We start from the raw sequence: 7,963 nt of genomic DNA on the forward strand, positions 1-7,963 counted from the left end.
CGGGCCGGGGGCCTCGGGAACGCGAGCCAGGGCGGTGCGAAAGGGCTCGTCCTCGTGCCGGACTCCCCTGCCCGCAGTGGCCTGGGCCGGGCTGCGCCTTGTATTCACCAAAGCGACTTTTCATCCATCCTTACATTTAAAACGATGTTTGCGAAGGAGTATCTTCTTCGGCTGGGATGTTCAAAATGTTAGCCAGCCACCTCCCGCGGTAACTCAGCGGGGTTTGGGCACCTCGCTCCGCTAGGCCAGTGTTTCTCAACCAGTGGGACGCGCCTGGCGGGACGCGAAGGCGTCGACCCAGGCGTCCCATGCGGTGGGAGCGCAGGTCCTGTAGGTGGGACTTCAACTCCTTGCCCGATTGAAAAAAAATCAAAGTTTGCGCTTCAAAGAGATAAATGTGGAACAGTGCAGTTTTGTGGGGTTTTGTTTTTATCATGGTGGGACCAGGTTTTTTTGACAAAATGGTTGGTGGAACAGGACGTAAGGTGCGAAAGGCTGAGTGAGAACCGCTGTACTAGGCTACTTGGATAATCCCAGTCTTAACGCTTCTTCAGTTCATAAAATGTACCTTTTCATAGATACATTTTATTCCGTTTGTGGTAATAAATCAGTCATGACTTTTGTGTAACATTCATTTTCTGAGATTTCTTTGTCAGAATGGTTTTTCTCCCCAAGTATAAATTGTGCTTAATCAAATATCCCTATTTGTTAAAATGAAGTTCCTTCCCAGAGTAAGTAATGTGCTGAGAACTAGCCAGATTAGAGCAGAGGGACTTGTCTTTACTCCGAAGTGAGGATATTGCTGGAATCTGAACTGCGATAAGGGATTATAAATTAGACGTGCTTAGCACTGGAAGGAAAATGTTACAACTTTCCAAGTTAAGCAGGAAATTAGAGCCAGAAATCAACAGTCTAATGCATCTAATTGTCTAAATGAGAAATTGTTAGCTGTAAGTAGGGTTGATATGAAAGCACTATCTTTTCCTTAAAACAAAGCCTAGACCTTGGAGCAATACCTCTCAACCATTTTTTGACTACAGAAGAATAATAGAACAATTATTTTGTTGTAAAGAACATAGAAAGACCACAACAGGGCAAAAGCTTTTCAACCCTATGGATTCCTTTTTTAAATTTCTTGGTTTATTTTGTGAATCACATTTGTACACTTAACAGTGGTACCCTATGGCACCCTTGAAAGGACCCCAAGACATCCTGCTTAGCATATTAGAGCAGGGGTTATCAACTGGGGGTACGCATACCCCTAGGGGCACTTAGAAAGGTCTTCAGGGGTACTCATGGGTGGGCAGACAGGGACAGAGCACACCTTGGGGCACGGCAGCGGCAGCGGCATCTCCCTAGGCGCTTTTGCCTCTTACCCGGGGGAGGGGCGTACCGGGCACAGCTGGCCCCCCCCCAGCGCCTCCCTGCCCGCCCTCCCCCAGCTTGCTTTCCAGATTGGCCACCAGGCTGCCGCAAGGGTCTCAATGGCAGAGAGGGCAAGTGTGTTTCTCTGCCCACTCCCAGGAGCAGGGCTAGGTGGGGGGGGAGCAGCAGCGCCACTCTGCAGGCCATACAGGTGCTGCCCAGCCCAACTGGGGAGGAGTCACACGCAGCGGCCACCACCACCCTGCCTTCCCACAGCTGGTTGCACATGCGGCTCTGCAGGCTGCTGCTGAGCGGTGCACAGTTGGCCAGGCGTGAGGCCCATCAGCAGCCCATAGAGCCATACCTGCAACTAGCCATGGGAAAGCAGGTCGTGGCAGCACGGGGCCATGGGTGGTGGCAGTGGCTGCCATGTGTGAGCAACACCCCCGGCTGCCACCACCAGAAAGGGTACACTTGCTAAAAAAGGTTGAAAACCCCTGCATTAGAGGATCATACACAGCTGAGAAGTGCGGGGGGGTGCAGACACAGTTAAAGCCAGGTATTTCTGATACATTTGAAAAGTGTATTATGCAATACAGCCATACTTATCCTCCCAAATACAGTGCTTTATTAATAATTATATAAATATACTCAGTGTTTTAGACGGTAGAAAATTAATTACTCCTAAATTAAGTTTTCTGTAGGTAGTTTCTGTATAACGAGAATGGGCTAAAACTAATAATTTATGTCTAGATGTATTATTTACTAGTACTATGCAATTTTGTATGCTTTACTGTAATTATAAAATGAACTCTTTAAATGTTCTCAGTATCTAAAAATATAGTTAATTGGAAAAAGAGAAACAAGTGCAACAATTAGTAAAATTTAAATGCAATTTTTTTTTAACAGGCAGCAGAATTACCTTTCATACGTTACTAAAATGAATAAATGCAAGCTGCTGCATTTTTTTTAATGAATCGTAAACTAATAATTAGAATTGTGTTCCAAACCCTCTTTCCCAGTCTTTGGAGTTCTCATGGCTTTCCTTTATCAAAGTGTAAGTATAGATATCCGAGTTTATTTCTAATATCTCCTTAACCACAGCTAATTATTTGTAAGTTTTAATAAATAATGACAAGCAGAGAACTAATCCACTCTTTTAAAAATCAGCACTGAAGGTTACAAATCTGTAACCAGATGAGAGTGAAGTATTTCTAACACCTGCAGCTGTACTGATTACATTTTCATCGTTCCATTCAGATCAGATCTGCCTGTTGAAATCAGTCAAGGGGAGAGAATGCTCCGTGGATGAAATTTACCCCGCTATAGAAAGGTTTCTCAAAGTTCCCAACACACAAGTCCCACAATGGGACTAGGAAATGGGGTTGGACTCAGTGAAGTTTGGGTGGATTATTAGAAATAATACACATTTTTAAATTTTACTAATGTTTCAATGCCTTGTTGTGTTAGTCAAAAATGTCTATGAGGCAACCTAATCCTTTTCCTGAAGATTTTTCATTCTGGAATTTAGCATCAATTGCCTGGTTTGTTCATTACTCATCTCATCTTCAGTATCTGTGGCTTAATTTCCAATTACTCCTCCAACCCTTAACAGTCAAGTCTTAAATAAATTGCTTTTTGTTCAGGAACGCTCTTTAAAAGGTCTCTGCTGGTCAGTTGGTATTTATGACTTTTTGCACTGATATTGGTGTTTATTACCTTATGGAAAATAATGTGGTCATTCTCTTATTGTAATGGCGGGCTTCCAACGCCACATAAACCATCCCTGCTACCTTCCCACCACCTGGGACTGCCTGGGATGGGCTGGCAGCCAGAGAAGGTGGCAGAGATGGTGCACAGGGGACTGAAGCCCACCAAACCCGAGCTTCCCTGAGCACACCCGAGCTTCCAGTGACCGTGCACCATCACTACTGCCTTCTCCTGATAGGGCCCTTGTACATGTGAGGAATATCACTGTAATTTGTTACATAGCAAACTAAAATACATGGGATGTGTTTTAGTTTGCTATGTAAAAAAGGCATTTAAATCGAAATATGCCACCAAACATGTACACTTACAAAATTTGATCATAACATGCCACCGAACATGTACATTGTTATACAGGCAGTCCTCGACTTACATTTCGAGTTACATTTCGCACTTACAATGTTTATAAATTGACACCCTGTTTCAACTTTATGACATCAGTTTCGACTTTACTACACTTGCTCCAATGCAACGCCATGCCAGCAAACAAGTTTGCTGCGTCACTCATCTCCCTGGAGAACATCTGTCCAAACTTCCTTGGACACTTTCTTTAAGAAAGTAGACAAGTCTCCAGAAGAACCTGCAGCCAAGACTTCTGAGAAGACTCCAGCCAAGAACCCTTCAAAAAGTCCAACCAAGAGCGTTTCAAAAAGTCCAGCAAAGTCACCTCAATGAAGTTCTTCCAAATCAATGTGATTGCTATTTACAATATAAATATATTAATGTATCTATATTACTCATCTATAATTGATCGAGTACAAAATTCTGGGGTATTTTAGTAAAAATAGGGTGTTGGGCCTTGGTTCAGGAACAATCCCGCATTTATAACATTGTTTCTTATGAGAAAATTGGTTCCGAGTTACAACGTTTCAACTTAAGACACGGTTTTCAGGAACCAAATGTGTCGTAAGTCCGAGGACTGCTGGTATAATTAAATCATTAAAAAGGGCAATTAAACCACTAAAAGGGGCAATTTCTTCATGTGTAAAGGGGCCCTCTTATTCTATGACTATAAAGTCTCAAGGTCAGATTTTTGACAGAATATGTATTTATATTCCTAAACCTGTGTTTACATATAGACAGCTTTATGTAGCCTTTTCGAGGGTGAGAAGTTTTGATTCTGTTAAAAGTATTTGGTCAAAGGATAACTAAAAATCCTGTATTGCAATAAAAAGTTAATTGCAAGTGTTTTGCGGGTTTCAGCTAATATAACAATAACGTGCCATCCTTTCTTTTCCCTGGGGAAAACACATCAGGTGACAGCTATAAAAAGTAGTTCCTTCCCTTGTTCCTTCTTCTTTTCTCTTTCCATATTTCCACCTTGGTTATTGTCATTTTGATGGTTGTGGTTGTTGCTGTTAAATATTGATACAGCGCTGTCAAGCCACACATTAAAAATAGGTTCTAGCCCTGAATAGTATATAGTCTCTTAGACAGGATAAACACAAGGCATCATATAAAACAAGTTCAGAACCTGGAAGGTGATGGAGAGGTTACTGAGGAGGAGATATTTAGGAGGAGAAAATTAGGTGTTAAGGTGGACTTTCGGAGTGGGGATAAGGGGTTGTTCAGCAGTTTTGTTACATACAAAACTAAGGTTCCTGGCAAAGGTTCACTTAATGGTGCAATGGGATCTAATTCCTGATCACAACAGTCACACCTCCTGCCATATCACATGTGCAGGGCAGGACCAGGACCCAGTCACACTTCTGCAGGAGGGAGTCCGGGGCATTGGTTTGTAAGAGCTGGATGAGGAGAGTCGATAACCCCCCTTACCTGGCACCTACAAACCTATGGGCTCCCTGCTGAGGCCCAGGATCAGAGATCCTTTTCCCAATCCTGAGGTCTCAGTGGATGTCTAAAAACATGTGTGTAGCCATAGGCACAGACTTTTATCTTTGCTGGGGGGGGGGGGGCTCAGATGATGGACATGTGGAAAGTTTTACACATTTCAGGTGACAGCCCTCTTTTCGAGAGGGCCCATACTCCCATGTACTTGGCACCTATGTGTACAGCTGAGCTACAGCCCTGCTTTTTAAAGGTCCTGGGGTACTGGGACCCCCAGATCAGGAGGCTTCTCCTCAGTTCTAGGGTTCTGGTGCACCAGGACCTTTAAAAACCTGTGTGCAGAGGCTCCCCAAACTCACGGTCCCCATGTGCAAGGATGCCTAAAGTGCCTTGCTTTTAAAGTGAAAAGCATTCTAAAGTGTCTTGTTCTGCAACTCCTTGCATATTCAGCCTGCCTGGTTGTGGGAAACCCCAGAGCTCCCCATGATCCTGCTTTTTAAAGTGCCTTCCTATGACAGAGCAGTCCTGATAGAAGGGTCTGCTCAGTGCTGCTGTGTGAAGGCAGAAGCCAGGGGCCAAGCTCTGGCACAGTGGAGCCTGGCTGAGACCAGGCTCCAAATACACTTACCTGCAGGGACACAGCAGACTGATGGGGAGCAACAAACTCCACCACCATGGCATTTTATTAGCTCTTGCATCATCCAGCTAGGTAGGCACCCCGCAGATGATGTCAAACAGCTATGATGAGCCAGGAAATATAAAGAGGGGACAGAGCCAGCAGGGAGGAGTGAGCAAGAGATAGAGAACACTGGTAGGAGCCTGGTAGGCCTGTACTTACCCTTAAGAGAGGGCCCTGGGAAGAAGAGCTGGGGCGAATAAGGGGCAGGGAGTCCCTAGCTGAGCTGGGGAATAAAGGGGCTACAGAGAAGCCCCAAACTCGAAGGCAGGCAGACTCAGCTCGCCAGACCAGCCTGTCCTGAAATAAAGGCAGGAGGCATCCTTAGCCCAAGAGATAGAGTGCCCCTAAGGGGTTGTGCCTAAGGAAAAGGGCAACCCAGTTCATCCATAGGGACACTTATTATTTTGAGACAATTACACGTTTTATTTCCTGGGCCAAACGCTAGAGAGACATCCTGTCAGAGCAGTTGAGCTGTGGGACCCTGATGTCACTAACCAAGGGAACCACACATAGCTGCGTTGTTGTCAGGTGATGTGTGGATGGGGTGTAGGGGAGGTGGAGCCCCAGATCACCAGGACATCACACCCTGAGTAACCTCCTGGGACACCATTGAGTCCTCCTTATCTTTATTATAACAACTAAGGCGTGGTGGGAAAGTGAGAGGTGTCCCTCCCAGAGGGAGGTAGACCCTTCATGGAAGTTGATCCTGTGACATACACCTTTCACAGAGGGTTGTCCCGTGACACTTACCCTGCAGTCCCCATGAGGCAGGAAAGGCTTCTGTGCTTGGGGGCTGCCAAGTTCCTAGCAGGATAAAGTCCTCAGCCTCCTCCTCTCATCCCCCCGCCCCACCAGGCCATTGCAACCTATCCCCTCAGCAGCCCATTTTCAGCATCAGGACCAGGGCTGCCCCAATGCTAATCATCCCAATTAACTGATTGTCAGCATTTCCTTTGACATGCTATTCATGGGCAAGCACATTCAAATTATGACACCATACAAATGAGCCATAAAGATGTTCCACATATTTTGTGCAATATCTTTGTGACTGGTGTGCCACTTCACAATGCCATAAATCAGCTTCACATGTAGCACTTCTACTATTTATGGTGCGATAAACACATGAATCGCACCTTAAATGTAATGTGTGCCAGGGACCTAACAGATGGAGAGCAGTAAAGCAAGAGAATGGGCAGGAACATAAAAGGTGAGCAAGTCTGAGGAGGTTAATTTCTCCTTGCCTTCTCATTGTCCTTACAAACATCTCCCTCCACTGCTACAGCTCTTTAAAGACCTTTTTTGAAACAGTGGATTTATCTTCTCTCTCATTCTTTATCCTCTTCATTTCAAACACATCTTTTGGTAGCTGGACATCTTCAAGAAAAGGTGATTCAAAATACAACTCTCTCATCCAGATTAGAATTGGAATCCAATATAGAACTATAGCAATAGTTCACTGAGAGACATGCTATCTAATACAATAGAGTTGGTGCATGTCTCCCTTTAGTGCTTAGATTTATTGAAGAGAAGAACCAGGCACCCCTTGTTTACTCCATTAATTCCAATCGATTAGTACCGAAAGCACAAAATGGAGTTGATACCTACTAGTGATTATGGTGATTATAGATACTCCGCTAAAGCACATTACATATTTTGGATTGCAGTTAATTCGAGTATCAGGAAATCTATCACACCAATACCTTTATATAAATTGGTGGCTGTCACGGCGGGGTCCTCGCGGAGGGCCGTGTGCTCCTTAAGGTCCCTCGCTCCGTGTCAGGCCGGCCCAAGGCACCCTCTAATTCTCGCCCGCCACGTCTTGTTGGAATGTATATATATAGTTGGGAGGCTGCCTATGACTCCCTGGGCACGGCTACTCGGGACCTCTGTCCCCGCGGTTCTCCTGGACTCCTGTGATCACCCGGTATGATGGGTGCTCCCTAAGCACCCTAGCCTTATGGGCTATGCGTGGCTCCTACCAGCCCCTGATACCATGCCCCAAGCCTCGCTGATGTGATAGACATTGTTGGGTCTCCTTGCCTGCTCCCCGGGCCTCCTCTATAGTGTAGCCCATTCTGGGCTCTCTGTAGTACCCAGCCTCTTGCTGGGACTCTCACCTGCTCTGGGCCTTCCCCGGCGGGATGGTCCCGCCCAGAGACTATGCCCGTCTCAGGTTGTTACCTATCGCCCCACTCGGGCCCCTCGATATTGCCCCTCTGCTGCGCCCGTCCTGGGCTCCCCAATATGGCACTCCCCCTCTCTGGGCTTGCCGTGCCCGCCTCGGGCTTCTCAATGAACCGATATGGCACTCCCCCTCTCTGGGGCTTGCCGTGCCCGCCTCGGGCTCCTCAATGAACCGATATG

The 7,963-nt window shown here is 46.0% G+C and overlaps 1 protein-coding gene across 1 annotated transcript in view; it reads right to left on the bottom strand.

Moving 5' to 3' along the window:
- RGS22 (regulator of G protein signaling 22) overlaps positions 1–7,963 on the bottom strand; it is a 106,316-nt gene that overhangs the window by 89,088 nt on the left and 9,265 nt on the right. The window lies entirely within an intron of this gene.

Source organism: Alligator sinensis, unplaced genomic scaffold, assembly GCF_000455745.1.
Source record: "Alligator sinensis unplaced genomic scaffold, ASM45574v1 scaffold974_2, whole genome shotgun sequence".
Classification (NCBI taxonomy): Eukaryota; Metazoa; Chordata; order Crocodylia; family Alligatoridae; genus Alligator; species Alligator sinensis.